We start from the raw sequence: 22,847 nt of genomic DNA, 5'->3' as shown, positions 1-22,847 counted from the left end.
ATATTTGTGTCAGTGGGCAGTTGGTTTCATCCCTCTTGTTCTTAATTTCTTCATCTGCGAAGTAAAGAGGTTGGATGAGTTGTTTTCTAAGGTGCCTTTCAGCTTTAACCTGAAAAGAGAATGATTCTATCCTACTTTACTTCCTGATGTTTTCCATGAAAAAACCAATCTTTTCCCTAGGAATTCTCTCAAGTTCCCATGCTTTTTATTTACATTTGTACTCCTGCTTGAATTCAAGAGGAAGAAAAACATTTTTGTGCTAGGTTGAAATTTAACAACCCAACGACGTTGATGTGCCCTTATTATTTAAAATGAAATTTAGGATCATGTTGCCAATGGCAATCCACATACATTCCCAAGCCTAACATTTAGTATTCACTTCATATTCTTTCACTGCTAAGTCTTTCTCCAATCTGATTACAAATACAGAATCTACTTATTGCAATTTCATCTCTTTCCTACTTCACATATTGTCACAGGAGGTCCTTAAGAGTAGTGTAATAGCCCTAAATGGGGCAGTCAGAGGTAGAAGAGGAGTGGATAACCAACTGGATAATCAACCACCCTTTGAACAATCAAGAAAGGATTGTCTTGCCCCTTGTAGTTATGAGATCAGGCCACTAGCTTCAAATCATGTAGAGATCATAAAATTCACAAAAAATGATCTTCTGTGGCTTCCTGTAATTGTCTCTTCTTCAGATTCTACCAACTCAAAGAGTCTTTCTGTGACATTTTGTAAAGGATATTACTGCTTTATCTACATTGTGCTTCTTTTCCTTTAGAAACTTCTAATTTCAGAGGGCTCCCATCTTAAGAAAAGGGTTCTTATCTATCAAGATTATTTACATGTTCATCTGGGATTCTGTTGGCAATTTTATTAGGTTTCTTTTTTCTTTTTCTTTCTTTCTTTTTTTAGGTTGCTCTCACTAGTCATTAATCCAAGAATATTTCCCTTCACATCCAAGCTTTAAAAGCTTTGGTTCCTATGTTCCCTCTTTGATTAGCCATGCCCAATTCTTAATTTTCCTTTTTTTTTTTATTGATATGAGTTGTTTTAGACTGGGTAGTGATTTGGCTTCAGCTGCTAGCATTTTAGTTAATTGGCAGTGTTACTGGTATCTTTGCAGTTTGCCGATCCCATGCTGTTGGACTCTATGCCTTCAATATCTCAGTGGAGTTCAATGCAATTCAAAAAACATGCACGAAGGGCCCCAGTGGGCAAGGCACTGTACCAAGCTGGTAGAAGCAAAGATGAATATGGCAGTCTCTACCTTCAAGGAATTTACAGTCTAGTAAGGGTGATTAGGCATATGTCCACATATTAATATGAAACATAATACAAGAAGAGCATAATAGGGGTACTGTGAAAGATGTAAGGAGATGAGATGCCTCAAGAACAAAGACATATTAGAACTGGGCAAGATTTCAATATACAGAAATGGGAGTGCATGAAAGGAAAAGGGAGGGCTCTAATTCAGGCTCAGGGACAGCAGAATAAACAAGATCATAGAAGTGGGAATGGGCATTAGGAATATATTAGGCTCTTGGGGATAGGTACCCTTGGTTATAAAATCACAGCTTTGAAGACATTTGCACTTTATAACTACATAGAAGAGTCAGGTCTGAAGTCAGGAAAACCCAAGTTCAAATCTGGCCTCAGATCCTTATAAGCTGTGTGATGCTGCCCAAATCACATAACCTTGTTTGCCATAGTTTCCTTGTCTGTAAAATGAGATGGAGTAGGAAATGGCAAATCGCTCTAGTATCTTTGACAAGAAAATACCAAATAGGGTCAGGAAGAGTCAGACCCAGATGAACAACAACAAACAAATGCTTTTCTTCTTTTTAAAAAATATTTAAATTTAAAAAATTTAAAGATAAAAAACACAACTACTTTTTATATGCTGAGAGGCCCTCAGAAATCTCAATACTTGCTTCCTTAATAAACAGCTAAGGGACATAGTCCTGAAGTTGGGAGTGAGGAGAAACTGAACTCAAATCCTTAATAGCTTAATAGATACTTAATAGCTGTGTTAAAGTAGTTTGTCCCTTCTCAGAATGATTTTTGTTGTCTATATTCATAATGGGAGAAAATGTTAAATTTCTGTTAGAATTTAGCAAAAATAAAGATATACTTTTTTCTCATCCAAGTTTACAGACCCAGTGAAATCTATCCATGGACTCAAGGAATATGCAGACTATTATAGAACTATTATAAAGGTTATAATAATAATAAAAACTATTATAAAGGTTATAATAATAATAAAGAACTATTATAAAGGTTATAATAATAATAAAAAAATTATTGCTACCATTTTCATTTCTCCAGAAAATATTTAGAAAAGAACAGTTGTGGCAATGCTTTCAGAAAGAAATCATTCTATGGCCAACATGGACTGATGCATTCAGAGATGCTGAGCAAGGGGACAATTTGGAGAAACTCAAGAAGTTTCTAAAATCTCTTGAGTCATTTCTTCCAAGTGTGGCCTTTTTATATATTTTTGAAATATTTTATTCAATTAATTAATTTAGAATATTTTTCCATGGTTACAAGATTTATATTCTTTCCCTCCTCTCCTCACTCCCCCCATTAGCCAATGAGCAATTCAACTGGGTTTTACGTGTATCATTGATCAAAACCCATTTCCATATTATTAATATTTGCAATAGAGTGGTCATTTAAAGTCTACATTCCCCAATCATATCCCCATCAAACCATGTGATCAAGGAAATGTTTTTTCTTCTTTGTTTCTACTCCCACAGTTCTTTCTCTGAATATAGGTAATGTTCTTTCTCATAGGTCCCTCAGAATTATCCTGGATTATTGCATTGCTGCTAGTAGAGAAGTCCATTACATTCAATTGTGCCACAGTGTCAGTCTCTGGTACAATGTTCTCTTGACTTTACTCATTTCACTCTGTATCAGTTCCTGGAAGTCTTTCTAGTTCACATAGAAATCCTCCAGTTCATTATTCCTTTCAGCACAATAATATTCCATCACCAACAGAAACCACAATTTGTTCAGCCATTCCCCAATCAAAGGGCATCCCCTCATTTTTCAATCTTTTGCCACCACAAACATCATGGCTATAAATATTTTTGTACACATATTTTTCCCTATTATCTCTTTGGGGTACAGCCCCAGCAGTGGTATGGCTAGGTCAAAGGGCAGGTAGTCATTTAAAGCCCTTTGGGCATAGTTCCAAATTGCCTTCCAGAATGTGGCCTTATTATTTTGATCAGAATGAACACTTAGAGGGGGCAGCTGGGTAGCTCAGTGGATTGAGAGCCAGGCCTAGAGACGGGAGGTCCTAGGTTCAAATCTGGCCTCAGACACTTCCCAGCTGTGTGACCCTGGGCAAGTCACTTGACCCCCATTGCCTACCCTTACCACTCTTCTGCCTTGGAGCCAATACACAGTACTGACTCCAAGACGGAAGGTAAGGGTTTAAAAAAAAAAAAAAAAAAAAAAAAAAAAAAAAAAAAAAAAAAGAATGAACACTTAGAAAATTTGATGCAACTGTATTACAATATAAGTGCAAACATATTCTAAAACAAAAAATAAATTAAAATTAAGAATTGTTCTGAATCATCCATATATTTTTTCTCTTCCCTAAGTAGCAGTAATTAAGAATTGACTCTACTTGGCTTTGTTTAGATTTTGAATCACTGAGCATTTCTTTTCTTCACAAGATCAAGGAGTTGTTGTTAATAAATAATGTACTTCTTGACCATAATGGATATAAAATTTATCTTTTGATCAGACCCCATGTCATTCTGTTATATCTTTCAGGCATAAGTAGAAGATGATATTCAATATATGTAGGAAAAAAACAAGGCTAAGGCAAAGGCCAGAAACTCCACAATAACAAAGATGTTTAAACAAACTCATAATGGTACATTGGAGTATTAGCAGTGAGTTGGGGAATGGTGGGAAGGAGAAAATTTCTTAGGAGAGATTTTAAAATAACACATATGTGTTCATCTCTGGCTCAGATTTATCTTTGATGTACAAAGAAGTATAATGAATTTACAAAAGATTTATTTCAATTAAAGACTGATTAACTACATATTGTGAGCAAGGTGCTAGGTATATAAAGAAGAAAAATAACTTAGTTCCTACCTACAATATGAAGGAGGAGAGGGAGAAGCAAAGAAAAATATCCAATGATGGAAGGTAGACTTTGATAAGAAAAAAAAGTATGTATGTGGGGGAAGATAAAGTAATACAAGAAAATTTGATAGGGAAGAGGTAGCTCCTTAAGAAATAAAGATTTTGATAGGTACAGGTGAGACAGAGCTATGTTCTTAGCATGGGGAACTAGCTTAAGCAAATACACGAAGGCAGGATAGGACAAGAAGAGATCAAAGAATAATTAATATCTCAATTTGGTCAGAAAGTGGAATGCAAAATGCAGGGGTGGTAAATAATGCTGGAAAAGTAGGTTGGGATCAGGCTGCATAGAGTTTGAAAGGCTAGGTCAAAGCGTTTTCATGTTATCACATAACCAATGGGGAGCTATGGAAGAATTTTGAGCAGGGGAGAGATATAATGAGAGCTATACTCTAGGAAGTTTATTTTGCTGACTATGTGATGTGTTGAGGATAGAGGAGAAACTGGAGATAGAGATTAGCTAAGATATGATGAAGCCTGGGCTAGGTACAGCAAATAGAGAGAAGGGAAAGGTGGATGGATAAAGGGACATTTTCAACTTTGAATCCATAGGACTTAAGAAATAACTGGAGGTGGGGAATCTTAGATCTTGCCCCCTTAGATCTTGATTAGTCCATTGACTGAGGATATGGAGTGCTGAGAGAGAGGAAATATTCAAAGATGATAATCCAAAGTTTCAAGCTTGAGTAACTGTAGGATAGTGGTCCCATTAAAAGAAAAGTTGCAAAAGAGGTATGTTTTGGTGGCAAGATTAAGTAAGAGTTATTTTAGGATTGTTGAATTTTAGCTTTTTTTTTTTGAAGGACAGAGATAGAAGTATGAGAGTAGAGTTCCGAACTGAGATTGCAATTTAACATATAGAACTGGGAAGCAAATGTGATTAGAGTAGAAGTTATGTTATCAGAGGCAATGATTAAAGGATAAGAGTTTAGAGAAAAAAGAGTAGGGAGGTCAGGGCTTCAGAAAAATCTATGCTTAGGGATAGGGAAGGACAATGAAGTATCAAATGAGGCTGAAAGGAGTAGTCAGTAGGAGGAAAACCAGTAGAGAGCAGTGTTAAAGGTGGAGAGATTATCAATAAAGAGGTGGTCAAAAGTGTAAAATACTGCTGAGAAACTGAAGGGACCGAGCACTAGGAAAAGACTAAAAAGGGATTTGGATCTGTTAGGAAACAAAAACCCTGATCAGGTGGCAACACTGTGAAGAACCAAAAGAGACTGAGAGATAGCCTGACTCTCATGCCATTATTAAAAATTCAAAGAACTAAAGAAATTAATTTTTGCGTTAAAAAATCTAGAACAATGGAAGACTCATTTCCAAACATAAGGGACAGTGTTATTATTAGAATAGTCTGTCAGAAACACAGCTCTATAAAACTCTATTTGCTGAAGCGTGCTCCTTGGCCCATATCCAGGCTATTGTGAGGATTTTTCTCAGAAATACAGACATGTCCTCTTGCTCTTTTATGTCATATCATCACAGAAGTACCATCACCTAGTGAACAGAATGAAAAAGGGGTCCTGGTCTCTAACTTAGTCATGTTGAAATAAAATTTGAGTTATGACATATACTAGTATAGTTAAAAAACAACAAACCAGATGTAGTCTTTGATCCTGTGGAAAATGATTCTTTCTGGATAATCTCAGATGGATCCCTCTAGGATATCTAGATGACCTTTTTCTTTAGACTTCATGCTGGCTTGTGTTTTGTTAAGTGCCTAAATTAGATAATTTCATTATCCAGTCAAATCTATTTAGTGCATTTATGTGAATTATCAAATGAATCCTAGTAGTTTCTTATGAAGATTTCTTCTATGTACAATGTAGTTTACCAATTCTCCATACCCCACACCAATCCCTTCTGAAGGACACTTTGTAACTCCCCCAGTCTTGATGCAGTTTGGGAAATCATTTAATGCTGTCACTTATGAACATTCTTTAAGCAACTCTTTTGCCAGGAAGATAGGAATAAAGTTTTAAACACAGTTTAATACTTCCAGAAGCATTCATTTTTAATTCTGGTCTTAAATAAGGCTATCTATTGTTGAAGAGAATTAGCAAGAAATTCTGGGAGATTTAGGACTTAATGAATAAATATACACATAATAAGCATATACCTTTGAAATAAGGACTTGATAATAACAGCATTTCATTAATATAGTGTTGGATAGTTTACAAAGCCTTTTCCTTATGCCATCCCAATGAGGTAGGTAGTAGAAATGCTATCATTCTTTTTTTTTTTCAGCTGAGGAAAGCAAGGTTTTGAGAGATTACATGAACTACATGTAACATGCTCACACAGCTTAGAAGTGTCAGATCTAGGATTTGTTACGAATAATATTGATATACATGGATATATTCAAAATATTTAATAGTTTATTTAAAGCCATATTGGTAATTAAGAAGGCCACGTGCCTGCTAAGATCTAATTCAAATGCCCCACCATTACCTCTGCCCACCTGGTTTGTTCCACAGGAAAGAGCCCATCTCAATCAAATTCTGAGACTTTATACCTTTGTCTATGTAATCACACTTCCTGCCCACATGTATTACACAAGAGGAATCATAGGAAATGTAGTTTTCAAGTCCTCTAAACGTCCACAGAAAGTTTATATCATGGACCTGAATATTAAGACTCAATGAACCCCAAAGAATCCCAAATTCCAATAACACAGATTTGACCTTTGTTTGTTTTTGTTCAAGGCTAATAAAATATTCAATCATGCTGTAACTCCAAATAACAGATGCTAATATAATTATTTATGTTTCATATTTTAGATTCCCTCATAGTAGGGTAGCATTCTAAACCAGAAATTTTTGTTCTTTCTAGAAAGACAAATGCCAGAATCATATATACAAGATGAAAAAATTAAAGCACTTCCACATGCAAATATAGAAGCTCCCTTAGTTCTACCAACTGCTAAAGTCAAGACATCAGAAATGAATAATGGAAAAGACATCAACTCTAATAACTATCATTTCTATCATAAATCTATCCATTGTTAATCAGTCTGAGTTTTAAAGAGAAGAGTCTAGAAACCATCATATTCAGTTAATATTTGATATCCTTGTCAATTGAAGAAATGAAGCAACCAAAGGCAATGTTAGTTTAGAGTATAAACTCATTTGGAAACCTTGTAAAAGAAGATGGTAAGAAATAACAAGCAGCATCATAGCCAAAGTGATGGGGAGAGGGAATGACTAGCCACCAATAGCTTGGATTGATTCAACTAAGCAAAAGATCAGCCCAAGAACAGCTATAAAAAAATGAAAAAGAGGGCAAAAATGTAACGTATTTACCATTATTTGCATAGTAAACTGTTTTCATATTTGATAACAGTGGAACCACCATATTTGGATTCTATTATCTCAGTCCCTGATGCAGTTTATGAGAAGATTGCAGCACCTCTCTTGGGGATATATGACGAAGGGGCTCTTTGCTTCAAAGCAGGCATGGATATTTCCTACTATTTCTAGTATGTCATGAGGACATTTCTGACTGGCCATTTAGACTCAGTATCACCCAGCAGGGCAAGGGAATCCTTCCTTCTATGGTACTAGGCCTAGCCCCCTAAGTACAATGGCAAGCCTATATCTGAGATGAGCTCGTCTCCACTTCATGTCTTCTTTCTTTTCATGTAAAACCTTGTGAGATCTCCAAAGGCAATGACATCTTGTTCCCTTTCTGGGCACTTAAGCAGCGCAGTTTTGACTACTGGAGCAGTTGCCATCAGCAACACTGGCAGATTGGCAGAGAGGGAACAAATCATTCAAAGAGTGAAATTCCCAGAAAAGAAGAGCCCACTTGGCATTGACTGGACATGAAATGTAAACTAGTTCATAATCAGCCCTGTTGTAAATGTCCCAATGAATCTTGTATATTGTGCTTTTGATGGATTTTAATAATCCTATGATTCTTTATTGTTTAACAATTCCCTTTTAGTGTAGGAATTAAACTGCCTGTTTTATACCTGTTTCATGTCTATACTCTGGGGACATTTTTTACTTTCTCCCATATACCCAATGCTGAGAAGAACCTCTTAGACTAGAGCAAAAAAAAAATTGGTCCTCAGGAATCTGAGCTGCAAATAGAACTGAATTACCAGGAGTCTAGTTCCCCTTCTGAGGAGAAAGGCAACCCAGAACAATGAAGCCAAGGTAAGCTGAGAGGACAGGAAAGGGCAGGGACTAGCAAATGTTATCAGTCCCCATGGCTTCAGGGTAGTGGTGCCTGTAGTAGTAGGTGGCTACTGTGCTAGGAAGTCCCAAAAGAATGAAGAAATGTAGTCAGAAAGAAATCTAACTGGAAATGACCTGATTTTGAAATTAACTGATCAATTAACCAACAAGCATTTATTGAATATCCACTGGGTATTAGGGATTGTTCTAGGTGATTGGAATATAAAGTGAAAAGTAAAACAATCCCTGACCTCAGTGATTTTTTTAATGGAATTCACACTCATATTTGCATACATATATGCACAAATATATGTATATACATGCATATATAATCATTGAATTGTGTATTAGAATTCTGATTTAATTGGGAGAGGGAAATCCAGGTAAGTTGATTCCTTCTACCAATGCATGTCAGCACTTTATCTGCAACTCAGTCTTAGAGAATTGTCTTGACCACTAAGAAGTTAAATAACTTGCCCAGGGTCACATAATTGTTATGTGTCAGAGGCACAGCTATAGAGATGGATGCAAAACAGATACAAGAAAAATTTTGAGGAATAGTAGCTGGGAGAAACTTTTGTCCTTCTAATACTCAGTTATGTCTCACTGTCACCTGTAATAGGCATAAGTTTAGAAGTAGGTGTGTAAGCAGGCTAGGAAAAGCCTTAGCTGGAGGTCATTGACATTCTGAATGGAATGTAGGGGAAGGAGGAAGTGGCTTGTGCCTGAGAGAGACTCTGTGGGGGTTGGGACAAAAACTGTGGCTGACCCTGGGAGATCTCAGAGCTAGGGGAGTTGTATCCAGATTCCCTGGGATCCTGGAGATTGGTGAAGGCTTACAGCAGAGGACATCAGACCTGCAGAGCAGCACTGAGTAGGGAGTGGTTTGTGATCTGGTGGACAGCATTGCAAACTTTCTCTCCCTACCTGGATACCTTGGATCATCTGTCCTGGTGGAGTTGACTCCTGGCATCCTGAAACCATCCCTGGATTAGCCGTGAGATCCCAAGTAAAGCCATCCTCAGGTCCTCAGCTAAGCTGACCAAACCTGGCTGGAACCAGGTTGGGATGAACTTTTCCCTTGTGACTCCAGTACTGCTTTCTTTGGGCCCTGTCTTGCTTAGATCTTAGAAGAGTGTAGTTAAGTCCCTTTCCCTTGACCTTGTGGTTTGCCCATAGTCTGTTAGTGTAGAAAAACCCTATTCCCATCCTTTACCTTAGTTTGTCCCTGATTAAAATATGTTGTTAAACTCTTGCCTTTACTTATCAGCTTCCATAGGCTCTGTCTTGTTGATGCTGGGTAGCAGCTGGAGGCCAACAGCCATTTCTGTTACAGACATCCAAACAGCTGTTATAACCCAGTCTCCCTACTTGTTGGGCCCCTTCCTGTCATTCCTGTCTCCCACATACCCACCTAGATCCATATTTACTGTTTAAGGCACCATTCCCTGGTTTCTCCCTTAACATACCCCATGGACCAACTGTCCATGGGGTTTTATTAGGAGAAATTAGAAAAGCCTTAATGTCTAAGATAGCACTTGATATATATATATATTTTTTTTTCTTTTTTTAAATTTAAACCCTTACCTTCCATCTTGGAGACAATACTGTGTATTGGCTCCAAGGCAGAAGAGTGGTAAGGCGAGGGATGAAGTGACTTTCCCAGGGTCACAGGGCTGGGAAGTGTCTGAGGCCAGATTTGAACCTAGGACCTCTCGTCTCTAGGCTTGGCTCTTAATCCACTGAGCTATCCAGGTGCCCCCTCTAAGATAGCACTTGAGCAGAGCCTTGAAGGAAAATAAGGAATCAAGGAGTTGGAGGTAAAAAAGGGGTGTATTACATGAATGAAGGACTGGTAATATAAAGACACAGAGACAGGAGGTATGGCATAGTATATGAGAAATTCCAAGAAGGCCAGTATGATTTGAAACTTATAAAAAGTGAAGGATAAAATTTCAAGATGAGTGGAAAAGTAGAAAATAATAAAGGATGACCTTTCTTTTTTTCCCCTTCTCCAGTGGTTCCCATACTTTTTTGGCCTACCTCCCCCTTTCCAGAAAAAAATATTACTTAGCGCCCCCTGTCACATACTATCACAGCCCCCTTACAGTTATTCATTGCCCCCAAATGCACCTGTGGCCATCACCGCCTCCCTGGATCGCTGCAGCACCCACCAGGGGGCAGTGGCACCCACTTTGGGAATCACTGCTCTAGACCCTCTCTTGATGGTCTTATCAATTCACATGGGTTCAATTGTCATATCAGTGCAGATAACTCTAGATCTATATATCTAGCCCATCTCCCTCCTGAGCTACAGTCCTACATAATCAAGTGACTATTGGACATTTCCAATTGGTTGTCCTTTAGTCATCTCAAACTCAACATGCCATAAACAAAGCCCATTATGGTTCTTCTTAAACCCATTTCTCATCATAATGTTTCTATAATTGTTGAAACCACAACCATCTTTCTATTCACTTAGATTGACAACTTGGGAGTCATCTTTGACTCTTGCTTGACTTGCTTATTCCACATTTTGAATCTTGTTGATTCTACCTTTACAACAACTCTCATATTTACCCCACTTCACTTGTTCCCTTCACATGGCTACTACCTTAGGTCAAGCTCTTTTCATGTCTCACCTAGACTACTGTAACTGTTTCTTAATTGGTTTCCCTCTTCAAGGCTCTACAGTACTCTTTCCAACTTACCCTCCATAAAACTGTCATACTGATATTGTTAAAGCAGAGATAAAAGCAAGTCATTTCTCTGCTCAAAAAACAAACAAACAAAACTAATTCCAGTGTTTTCTATTTACCTCTTGGATAAAATAAAGCCTCTCTGTTTTGATATTTAAAATCCTTCATAGTCTGGTTCCAACCTCTCTTTCCAGGCTACATATTACACATTACTGCCCTCTCCTCCTTTACAAACTCTCCATTCCAGTCAAGTTGGCTATTTATTATTCCTTTATGACAGCTCATCTGTAATTTTCATGTATAAGCTTTATACCTATAATGCATAACATTCTTACCTCTTTACATTAGTATCACAAATTTCTTTCAAAATTTGTATTTTCTCATTTCCTACATGAAGTCTTTCCCAATCTATGCCATCTTCCCCAAATTTCCTTTTTTAAAAATTTTGTATATATTTTGTATTTGCTCATATCTACCCTATTATCTAGCTTAATGTTTGCCACATCATAGATGCTAAATACATGTTTACAGATTTATTGTTGAGAAAAACGTCATAGATCCCCAAATTACCTCTAAAGGATGGTATATCAGTAACTGCCAATAAATATGCCTATTTTCTTATCTTTTTAAAATATTTATGAGAATAACTTATCAACACACAATTTATTGGCAGGCATACAGAAATCAAGATCTTGTGGGTTTATTATTTATTAAGTACAAAAATGTATTTAACTCATAACAAAAAAGCAAGATATATCCTTTAAGGTCCCCAAACAGGTAGTCTCTGATACCAATGTTAGGATTGTGTATGATTTCTTGACACTGCAGCAATGACTTTTTCTCAATGAGACTCTGATTATCTATATCAAAAATTAGGAAGATGTTTGTTTTCCAGTGTTCATCATTATCATGCAGAGTGTAGAGTCCAATTCCAAGTGGAATCTCTTCTACAAGGTGAGGTTTGAGGAAGACAGTATTGATTACATCTCAGCAGTAAAATATTACAAGGGTCTATTCAATAAGATCTACAAAGAGGGACAGCATGATGCTGGGGGAAGAATGCTGGGGTTGGAGCTAGAGGACCCAGAGGACATTACTATTTATCTGATCTTGAGTAAGTCTGTCAATCTTCTAGACCTCTGCTTCAGTATTTATGAAATCAGGGGATGGAATTCAACAACTATTAAGGTACCTTCCAATTTGCAGCTATTTTTCTATGTTCTACTTGGTACCACTCAAAAAAATCAGTATAACAAGTGACACAGGAAAAAAATACAATTATCAATTTTTTTCTTATCCATCATGAACCACCCCTCCCTCCCAATCTATCTACACTTGAATGTGAGCTTTTTGAGGGCAGGATACAATTTACATTTTTGTCTTTTTCTCACTAGCACCTAGCACACTGTTTGGCCTATAATTGCTGCTTAAATTCTTTTTGAAAACTTGACAAAGGTTCTTCTGAAAAGATTTAGTAGTTTTAGTAGACTTTTCAAGTTCAATATGGGACATTATAGGGAAATCCAAAAAAGCAAATGGTGAAGGGCTTCCAGATTGTTCCAAACCAGCTGAAGGAAATGAGGATGTTTAGTTTGGAAGATAGAAGACTTGGAATGGTCATGAAAACTCTTCAAGTACCCAAAGGACTGATATGGAGAAATGAGATTAGACTTGTTTTGCCCCATCTATACAGGACAAAGAGCAATTTGAGGTTTAGGCTTCCATGTGGAAGGGTGGAAGGAAAGGGTATTTTTTTTACTATTATGGGATAGTGATTAGGATTGTCTCTGGTGTTGGTCCCCCTTTGGCAGATGTATTCATACAAAGATTGGATGATCAATTGTTGAGCATATTGAAGAGGAGATTCTTATTCTGGTATGGGTTAGACCAAATAGTCTCTGAGGTCCTTTGTAAACCTGAGGTTCTGTAACTCTGTTTTTGAAAAGAGAAAACCCATTGTACATGGGAATGGTGGTGATGGTGGTGGCACAGCCTGCTTTCTCTTGACTTATAAGGTATAGGAATTTCTTTATTATGATAAAAAAAACCCTGTGATTTTATGATTCAAATCTGACTTCTCCCATAAAAAAGTCTTGGTCTTGATCAAGGACACATGACAAAACTAGTGGAAATGCGCATCGGCCAAGGGTGGGGGGGGGTGCGGGGGGGGGCTGAAGGGGAAAGGAGGAGCATGAATCATGTAACCATGTTAAAAATGAATATTAATAAATGTTAAAAAAATAAGTCTTCAAGTGGAGCCTATAGGCAGCAGATCAGGCGCAGGGCTTAGAAATCTGAAGAAATTATTTTTCTAGTTCTAAGTATAAACCTTTTGAGACAAAGCATGAAGGAAAGCAATTTGTTCCAGGCATATTACCTGACTGAAATTTACTAATAGGAAGGATGAAGAAGAAAAACTAATTTGTTCCCTTCTCTTGTGACCAGAAGCATGGAGCGCTCTCTCTCTCTCTCTCTCTCTCTCTCTCTCTCTCTCTCTCTCTCTCTCTCTCTGTCTCTGCCTCTTATCTCTCTGTCTCTCTCTGTCTCTATGTCTCTGTGTCTGTCTGTCTGTCTCTGCCTCTTATCTCTCTGTCTCTGTGTCTTTCTCCCTTCTACCTCCTTCTCTCTGAGTTTGGTTCCTGCCAGATAAGGATGTGCCATGTTTTCTTGAGGTCAGACCAGGCTATACTTTATTGCTTCCCTCTTTTAGGGCACTGCACCAGACTAGGTGTTTCTGTCTTTCTCTTCCTCCCAGGCTATTAACAAAGCTATGTCACAACCTCTTTCTCCCCTTTTCCTTTTCTCCTTTCTTATTGTCTTGATGTTTACAGTTGCCGGGTCACATAACATCACGTCAAGGAAGATCCCTTGGACACTAGGACTATTCTGAATCAGTTGAAGGAAATGTCATGGTGAATATAGAGTTGACCTCAAGAGTCAGAAAAACATGTTAAAATTCTGCCTCAGATCATACTGACTTTATGGTCCCAGGCTTAATCTCCTAGGGTTGTTGGAACTCTCTAAGACTATAAATTTCAAAACAATTTAAAAATGCATAATCCTAAAGATATAGGCCTAAAGATACACATAAAGGTAGGGGTCACAAAGCCAGTATGATCTGAGGCAGAATTTTAACACAAGTTTTTCTGACTCAAGGCCAGTTCTATATTCACTATGCCATTTGGCCTCATTAATAGTTATGTATTTAGATATTTAAGTCTATTTACATTTAAATCTTTATATAAATATATATTTGTATCCTCCGTATTTATTTTGATCCAGACATTTCTCTCCTAGTCTATGCATAGCCTACTTTGATACTTATTTTGGTGGTGATTTCAGTGATGTGAATACATTAATGATTCAGTGACAACCCATCTATAGCCTTGTAACCTGTGCAAGTCTTGTCCATATTCTACCAAAAGTCCAGCACTGAATATTCAAAGAGGTTTGTTATTTTCCTGGAGGGTATATAATGAAGAAGATAGAAGCAAAGTGGATGAGGCCCTCTACATGCTCCCATTTACAAATAATGTGCTGACTACATCAAAGTCCAGAACACTGCAGAAAATTAAATCCATAATTAGTCAAAAGAGTTGACCTTGGTATCCACATAGGAAAAGTCAATTGGATGAGGAATATAGCATGCAGTCAGATGGATAATCCATAAAGCTGGTTCATGAGTACATATATCTTGGACCATTTGTAGTGTTATACAAATGGACGATGAGCTGGGAACTAAAATTGAATAAAAGGAGATAAATAAGGCAGATTTCTTTTCTTCCTGAAGCAAAAGGCCATTTATTTTTCATATGTTATTCTTTTGATAATTTCATATGTCTGTGAGACATGGACTACCACAGTCTCTGAAGAATCAAATTTATCAGGGCAATAGAGAAGTATATGGTGGGTGTGAGTTGACTAAATTCATTACCAATGAATTCTGAAAAAGAAGCCATGTGAAGGATGGTATCAGAAAGATACTGTATTTCAGAAAAGAAGGTTGACTAGTTATATGGCAAGAGAAAGAGATAACCAATGGATAGACTGTATTTCCAGTAGTAAATGTGAAATGTCAAGAATATAAATGATGGTTCCTATCATGTTGACCCTGAACAGGTCACTTATCCTTGTTTGCCTCCATTTCCTTAACTGGAAAACAACCCTAGTATCATTGCCAAGAAAAAGCCAAATGGGGTCATCAAGAGTTGGACATAATTGAAAAAAATGACTGAAACAACAATGACCATCATGTTGAGTAGACCCTCATGAATGATCTGCTTCATAACTCCCCCCAAATACTTCTATCTCTTTTGAGGAAAGACCTATATGCTTTATTTAGTGAGATTCAGGCCACCACAAAATTCTGTTAGCCAATGAGTCAGATGTAAATTTGTTTGTTTCATATCTATAGCTCTTTAATGCTTACTCCAAACCTATTAAACTTTATTATACATTAATCATCTTCATTCACACTATAGTCCATTCAAACTGACCTTTTCATTTTTCCTTACATGTGAAACTCCATCTTCCATTTCTGTCTTTATCCTGGGCTTCTCTCGTGAATGAAACATATTCTCTCCTTAGCTCTCCCTAGTTTCCTTTAAGGCTCAACTCATGCATCGACTTCTATATGAAGCCCTTTCTGATCCTTCTCCTTGTTGGTGCTCTCTCCTACAAACTCCAAAGTGCTCCCCTCTCCACATAGGCCGTGTATCTATTTTTTAACTACCATCTATTAAATGTTGTCCATGTCTCATACCCTCAAGATTATAAACTCCTTGAGAGTAAAGACTATCTTACTTTTGTCTGCCTAGCACCTAGCTAAGCATATAAACTTGCTTTTATTGAGTGTTTATTAATTGATAGTGATAGTTGTTGGCCAGAAATGGAATTATGTTTTTAGGAGGAGTGGTTGCAACATTTAACAAATGCCATTTTCCATTAAATTAGCTATAATTTTAAAAGCTCTGTTTTGCTTCCAATGTTAGTTATACATTTGTTTTCCTCTAAGGAAAGTAAATAGTAATAATTTCCTCTCTCAGTCTCTTAAAAACCTGAAAAAGGGATGAATAACTTTGAACATACTTTAAAGATATCAAAACTGGTTGTTTTCTTAACTTTCTATCAAATTTAGGTTTCCTTTTCCCTTTTATATACACATTTTATTTATAGAAAGTACAAACACATTTAAAAATCTTATTAATTCTCCTTCTACAAAAACCTTTCAATGCAAGAAAAGTTTGGAAAAATTGTTTGGATGCAGCATTCAACATTGTAAACTCCTCCCATCTCTTGAGCACTCTCTCTTCCCTAGAATTCTGTTGACACTGCTACTCTTTTTACTTATCTTATTGCACCTCAATGGTTCTCCTTTAGTTATTCATTATTCTCCTGATCTCTAAAATGGACATCGTTCAAGATTCTGCTCTTGGATTTCTTCTGTTCACTTCATTCCCTTTGTGTTTGTTCTGTGAAATCTATTATTGCCTCTATGTGTCCCCAGTATATCCACAGGAGGAACAATCTTGCATTTAACTACCTGTATGTTTTACCATTATCTCAAACTCAGTATCTTCAAAATGAAATTGTCATCTTGCCTCCAAAACTACCTCTCCTCCACCTATTTTCTGTTGATCTTGCCACTAACTTTCCAGTAATCCCATGTTCAAAATCTCATCTCTGACTCTTCTTTTTTTCTAACGACTCCATCTGTAGAGTTACCAAGTTTTATAAATTCTATCTTCGTAATATTTCTTGCATCAGTCCCCTCTTCAATTATACTGCATGTTTAGGTGTTCGTCATTTCTCACTTGGACTATTGCAATAAATAATAGCCTCTTAAATGGTCTTGACTAATCTAATGCCTTCTCTCTGTGAATTAAGGTTCAATTTCTCTGTATTTATTGGCTCTTTCCTTGTTGCCTACAAACATGCCCAAGTTTCACTTATGTTTTTAAAATGTCGACTAGATTCCACCATCTCGAATTACACTATTTTTTCTCCCTTTCATGGTTGAACTTGTAGGGAAAAAATATTGTATTTTTCTATTGCCTCCCCTTTAATGTCTCTCAATCATTTCTCAAAAATGTGCAATTTGTCATCACTCAACTGAACACTCACTTTCCCAAGTTACTAGACAATTTCTTAATTGCTAAATCTGTTGGCCTTTTCTCAATGTTTATCCTTCTTGACTCCTGCAGAAATTGACACTGCCAATCATGTTCTTTCCTGGGTATTCTTTTCTCTGAGGGATTTTGTAACCCTTCCTTTCTTGGTTGTTCCTCTATCTATGAATACTCTGTGTCGGATATTTTCTTTGTCAAAGTCTGCCTCAAGTTTCTACATTGGGTCCTTTTCTCTCCTTTCTCTATTCCCTTTCTGGGTGACTTCATCAGCTTCCATTGATTCAATTATTGTCTCTATGTTGATGACTCCAAAATTTTCATGTATATAAATGTTTATGTGTCCATTGTTATATTGAATCTCTGGGAGCTTGAAGATCACCTTTGATTGACAAATAAGTCAGTTGGATGGAATGTTCCCAGGGAAGTCATGCAAAAGGCAGGAGGAGGGCAGTTGAGAACCCTGAGCAGAAGTTCTGGGTCTTTGACCTGTGCTGAGGCTGGAGATCGGTGGATCCTGGTCTTGGAGTGAGAGGGTGCAACTGTTATAAGGGAGAAGGGTCATCTTATTTCTCTCTGTACATCAATTTACCATCTTAAATAGATCAAGAGACCTCCCATAATTATAACACCATCCATACCTTCATCTGTATCTCTCTCTCTCTCTCTCTCTCTCTCTCTCTCTCTCTCTCTCTCTCTCTCTCTCTCTCTCTCTCTTTCTCTCTCACTTTAGTCTCTCCTGAGCTCCCAAAATACATCTTGAACTTTGAGGCATTTTGAACTGGACAGTATGTAGGTTTAAGCTCAACATGTCCAAAACAAACATTATTTGCTATACAAAATCTGCTCCTCTTCCAAACATTCCTACTCCTATTGAGGGTACCACTATACTTCTAGTTACCCAACTCCACAACATCAGCATCATCCTTGATTTTTGTTTATATTTACATCAAATCTCTCCTATACTTTCCTTTTGATCTACTCACACAACTACTATTCTAGTTCAGGCCTCCTTCATCATTTCTTGCTTGGACTAACACAGTAACTTCCTTATTTGTCTCCATGTCTAAAGTCTTTTCCTTTTCTGATCCATTCTCTATGATGCTGACAGAGTAATATTGCTAAAGCAGTTAGGGCCACATTATTCAGCTACTCAATAAACACTAGCAACTCCATATTAACTTCAAGGATCAAATGTAAATTCCGCTGTCATTTAAAACCTTTCATGATCTGGACCCTAAATATCTTTCTAGCCTTCTTGCACATTATTCCCCTTAGTACCTATTGAGATCCAGCCAAACAGGTCATTTTAAGATTAGGACACTCCACAGAGTACTCCAGTTCCTAGGTCTACTCTGGCTTTATACTGGATGTCCCCAATGCCTGGAATATACTCTCTCCTCACCTTGGCCTCTGGGTGTCACTAGTTCCTTCTATTCTCTATTCAAACCCCATTTTCTGCATAGCATTTGTTTCCTCCATCTGCTAGTGCTTGCTCTGTCCCCTACCCTCAATCATTTTGCATCTATCTTGCATCTATAATAGTCGAGGAATGGCCAATGAGAGCCCAGGCCCGGGTGCACATGGATGTTTGGTGAGCCTGTTTTGGAAAATGCATAGTGGAGGGCATTGCTCTCTACTTTGGAACATTTATAAGCCTTCTATGACTATTTCTTGTCTGCCTACTGCCTTTGATTGACTGCCAAGCAAATGCTTAGCACTTATGTGCATTCAAAAGGGCACTAACCAGAAAAGTACTCCTTCTCCACCCCTTGTACATTTGATGGCAATGGCAATAATTGCTGGATGCTCCTGGATAAGGAAGGAGGTAGCACCAGTGCCACTCACGTATTTTATCTATCTGGGTTAACATGAATCTATGAGAATTACGATCATGAAGTTGCTTCTATCTGTATTGTAGCTCTTGATCTTATTTTTGCTTAGTGATTTCAGTAATATATGACTCTTTGTGACTCCATTTGGGCTTTTCTTGGCAATGATAATGGAGTGCTTTCTTACTTCTTTCTTTTCTCAAGATCATTTTACAGATGAGGAATCTGATGCAAACAGGGTTAAATGACTTGCCTAGGATCACACAGCTAGTAAGTGTTTGAGGACAGATTTGAATTCAGGAGGATGCCTTCCTGATTCCAGGCTCAGCACTCTATCCCCCCCTGTTACCTACCTGCTCCTTCTTTTTTCCTATGTGAGTGAATATTGGAGATGGATGTGAGCTTTGAAGGGGGAGAATGAGTTGCCAGATGTCCAAGAATTAGATTCTATGCCAGAGTTTGTTAGAAGCCTAGCTCATGAAAAGTTGGCTTTAGTATCTAGCACCACTAGTCCATTAGATTTGGCAACTGAGATACCAATTTTTAAAGCAACTTGATTCATTGACTATGCCACTTGTATTTAATCTTGGTGATAAATGCTCTAGAGCAACCACTTTAAATTTGAATCTACCTTTCCCAGGTATTGAGTTGGTATATGGGAGAATATGCTTCTAGTTCAGAGATATCTTTTGTTCTTCTGTTCTTGCTATATATTTTCAGTAAATATCCCTTTTTATAAAAGCTAATTTAGTGATTATTGGTTAGATGATATTGTGGTGATTACTAATGATACTGAGCAAATTGTCACTAGGGGTTGATATTGGGAAGAACACACTGGAAATGGGGATTAAGCCAATAGCATTAGAAGAAATACAACAAATGGTGAAAGGGAGATTTAATCAGCAACTCTCTAGGCACTTGACTTGTCAGTGTGAGAAGGAGTTGAGCTAAAAACCCTCAGAGTCTATATAAGTTATACAATTTCTGCATACCTTTATATATATACATGTTGCCTCCCTTGTCTATACTGTAAGCTTCTTGAAGGTAGGGACTATTTGCTTTTGGCTTTGTATCCTTAGAGCCTAGCATAATGTTTGGAACATAGTAAGCACTTAATAAATATTTATTGGTTCCCTCTCTAATGCATTTTTAAAATTTTCTTTCCTTTCCCCTTTAGTCCCTTGGAGTTGTTAAGATAATACTTATAATGGCAGCATATCATGTCACTTTTTTGTTTAAAATTCTTCACTGGTTCCCTATATTATCTATTGGATAAAATATAAAAACCCCAATCTGGCATTGAAAGCTAACGTAGTCTAATTTTGACGTATTTTTCCAGTTTTAGTTCTTACATCTTGCTTCAAGTACTATTTATTGAACCAAACTGGATGAGTAGCTAGTCACAGTCTTTATCTCTTGTCTTTTGCCTCTGTCCATTGATGCTCTTCCTGCTTAAATTTCCCTTTCTTCAAGACTCAGAACAGGTGCCACCTCTTTCACAAAGCCTTCTCTGATTTCAGGCAGGTTGAAAATGTTGTTCTTTTCTTTAACTTTCCAAAGAGCAATTTTCTTTAGTCTTTTCCTGGCTTGTATCATACAAGCATTTATTAATGAATATTAGACCTACTTATGCACATGTTTAAGCTCTGTAAGGGCAGAGATTTTTTTATTGTATCTGCATCATTTAACATGGTGCCTGGAATGTAGTAAATGCTTATTGATTCCATGATTTTTACTATATGTGTCACACACCCAGCCTGATGAATCCTAAGGTCTTTGAGGGCCAATACTATGCTATTTCTTTATTTGTTTAGCCTTTGTGTCTCTGGCACGCAGTACAGTTTCTTACTAAGAGAAATGAGGTAATAAATACTTATTGAATTTAATTCTTGAATTCCCAAACTTCATTATTATGGGCAAACTTCTAAGTGCCAAATTTGGAAAAGACTAGGAAGGAATATGTAGAAATTATTTTATAGAAAGTATCATAAATAGACTATAATATAACATTCCTTCAAGTGGGTACAAGTGCTCACCTCTAGTAGAAGCTACAGACCTTTGCCTTTGGCTGAGGACAATTAGGTTATAGCTTTTGAATAGAAAAGGTCTTCAGGAATCACTGAGGCCAGCCATCTTATCTTATACATCAGGAAACTGAGATCTAAAGATGACTTATTTAAGGTCCTATGGGTGAAAAATAGTAGAGGCAGGATTTGAACATTAGTCCTGACTCCAAATCTAATAGTAGTTTTGCGCAGTGGCAGTATCATACCCAATGAGGTTTATCTGAGGCACGATTATTGCTAATTGAAACAAATCTAATAGTTACTGTGTTTAAGATTTTTATCTTTTATCCATGACCTGGATGGTAGAATGGTCTTCAGATTTCCATATGACAAAGCTAGGAGGAAGGACAGACTTAGTTTGTTTCCTATTAACTAATTGTAGAATGAAAATAAACAAGTTAATGGCAATGTAGAATATATTATAGTATTTTTTATTTCTCTGGCACTTATAGGGTTAAGTCTTTGTAACCAAATAAAAAGATGCTTAGTTTTTGAATTAGAATAGGAAACTGCTGATGGAGAAATGGGGGAAGGGGAGAACAAAACTATTTTATTTAGTATTATGAATTTCAAAAGGGACCCTAAATGACAACTAAGTTGACCTGATAGTCATCTCAGTTTCCTACAAAAAGGTTTTGGCCATCTTTCAGCTGAGAAACATTCTCAAAGGACATCTATGGGGAAACAATGAAAAGTAATAAAAACAAGGAAAGGGACCGAAAATAGCATCTGTATAGTTACACACACAATTTGTACTTCTCAAATGTTGCTAGGTGAAGAATACCAACTGTGTTATGCTTGCCAGAAACACTAATGTTACACTTTTTGTTATATTATATCACAGACTTTATCTATAGAGAAGTTATATGTTTCTAATCTCAGTTACTTTTGTGCATTTAGCCTATAAAGTGATTCTCTCGTCTATTGTGTGAGTTCTGTTCCAGAGACCCCAGTGATAGGGGAAAATCCTGCAAAGTGGTGGGAGAGCAAACAGACCAATGCTACAGTCACCGAGCCAATCAGCTCCCAGGATATAGAACACAGCGCTGTGCTTGGTCGCTTTTCATTCCATCAGCCAAAAGAATGCTGTGTACAATCTCATGATGGCAAACTTGTGCAAGTAGTAGTGACGTTCTGCATTTTTATTGTGTATAGTATAGTATTCATTCACAAAATCCCAGGATAGAGCGAAAAACTCTGTGATACAGATTTAATTATATTAAAAAAACCCTACGATGCAGTGAAGCCACAATAAGTGAACAGGATATAGTGAGGGACAGCTGTACACCATTTTACTTAGAGGGAAAGGTTTAGAGAAGGCTAAGTGACCTGTTTGGGGTCATATATTAGTAAGTGGTAGATGCTATAATGGATCCCATATCCTGTTCTTTTCTCTTATTATCAAATGAGATAACATCTGTAAAGTACTTAGCACAGTGCCTGGTACATTTTTGTTGTTGTTCAGTTATTTCAGTCATGTCCAACTCTTTGTGACCCTGACACCCATTTGAGGTTTTCTTGGCAAAGATACTATTGGCACTTACCATTTCCTTCTCCAGTTCATTTTATAGATGAGGAAACAGAGGCAAACAAGGTGAAGTGACTTGCCCAGGTTCATATTGCTAGTAAGTGCCTCAGGCTGTATTTGTTTTTTTTTTTTTTTTTAATTTTTTTTTTTATTTTAAACCCTTAACTTCTGTGTATTGACTTATAGGTGGAAGAGTGGTAAGGGTAGGCAATGGGGGTCAAGTGACTTGCCCAGGGTCACACAGC

At 37.1% G+C, this 22,847-nt stretch overlaps 1 protein-coding gene and 1 pseudogene across 1 annotated transcript in view; one reads left to right on the top strand and one right to left on the bottom strand.

Annotated features, from left to right (window-relative positions):
* CPA6 (carboxypeptidase A6) overlaps positions 1-22,847 on the bottom strand; it is a 355,331-nt gene that overhangs the window by 107,580 nt on the left and 224,904 nt on the right. The window lies entirely within an intron of this gene.
* LOC123232613 lies at positions 21,255-21,368 on the top strand (annotated as a pseudogene).

This window comes from Gracilinanus agilis, chromosome 1 (genome assembly GCF_016433145.1).
Source record: "Gracilinanus agilis isolate LMUSP501 chromosome 1, AgileGrace, whole genome shotgun sequence".
Taxonomy (NCBI): domain Eukaryota; kingdom Metazoa; phylum Chordata; class Mammalia; order Didelphimorphia; family Didelphidae; genus Gracilinanus; species Gracilinanus agilis.
Note: the sequence above shows the minus strand (reverse complement) of the source record. Positions and strands in the feature narration are given on the sequence as shown.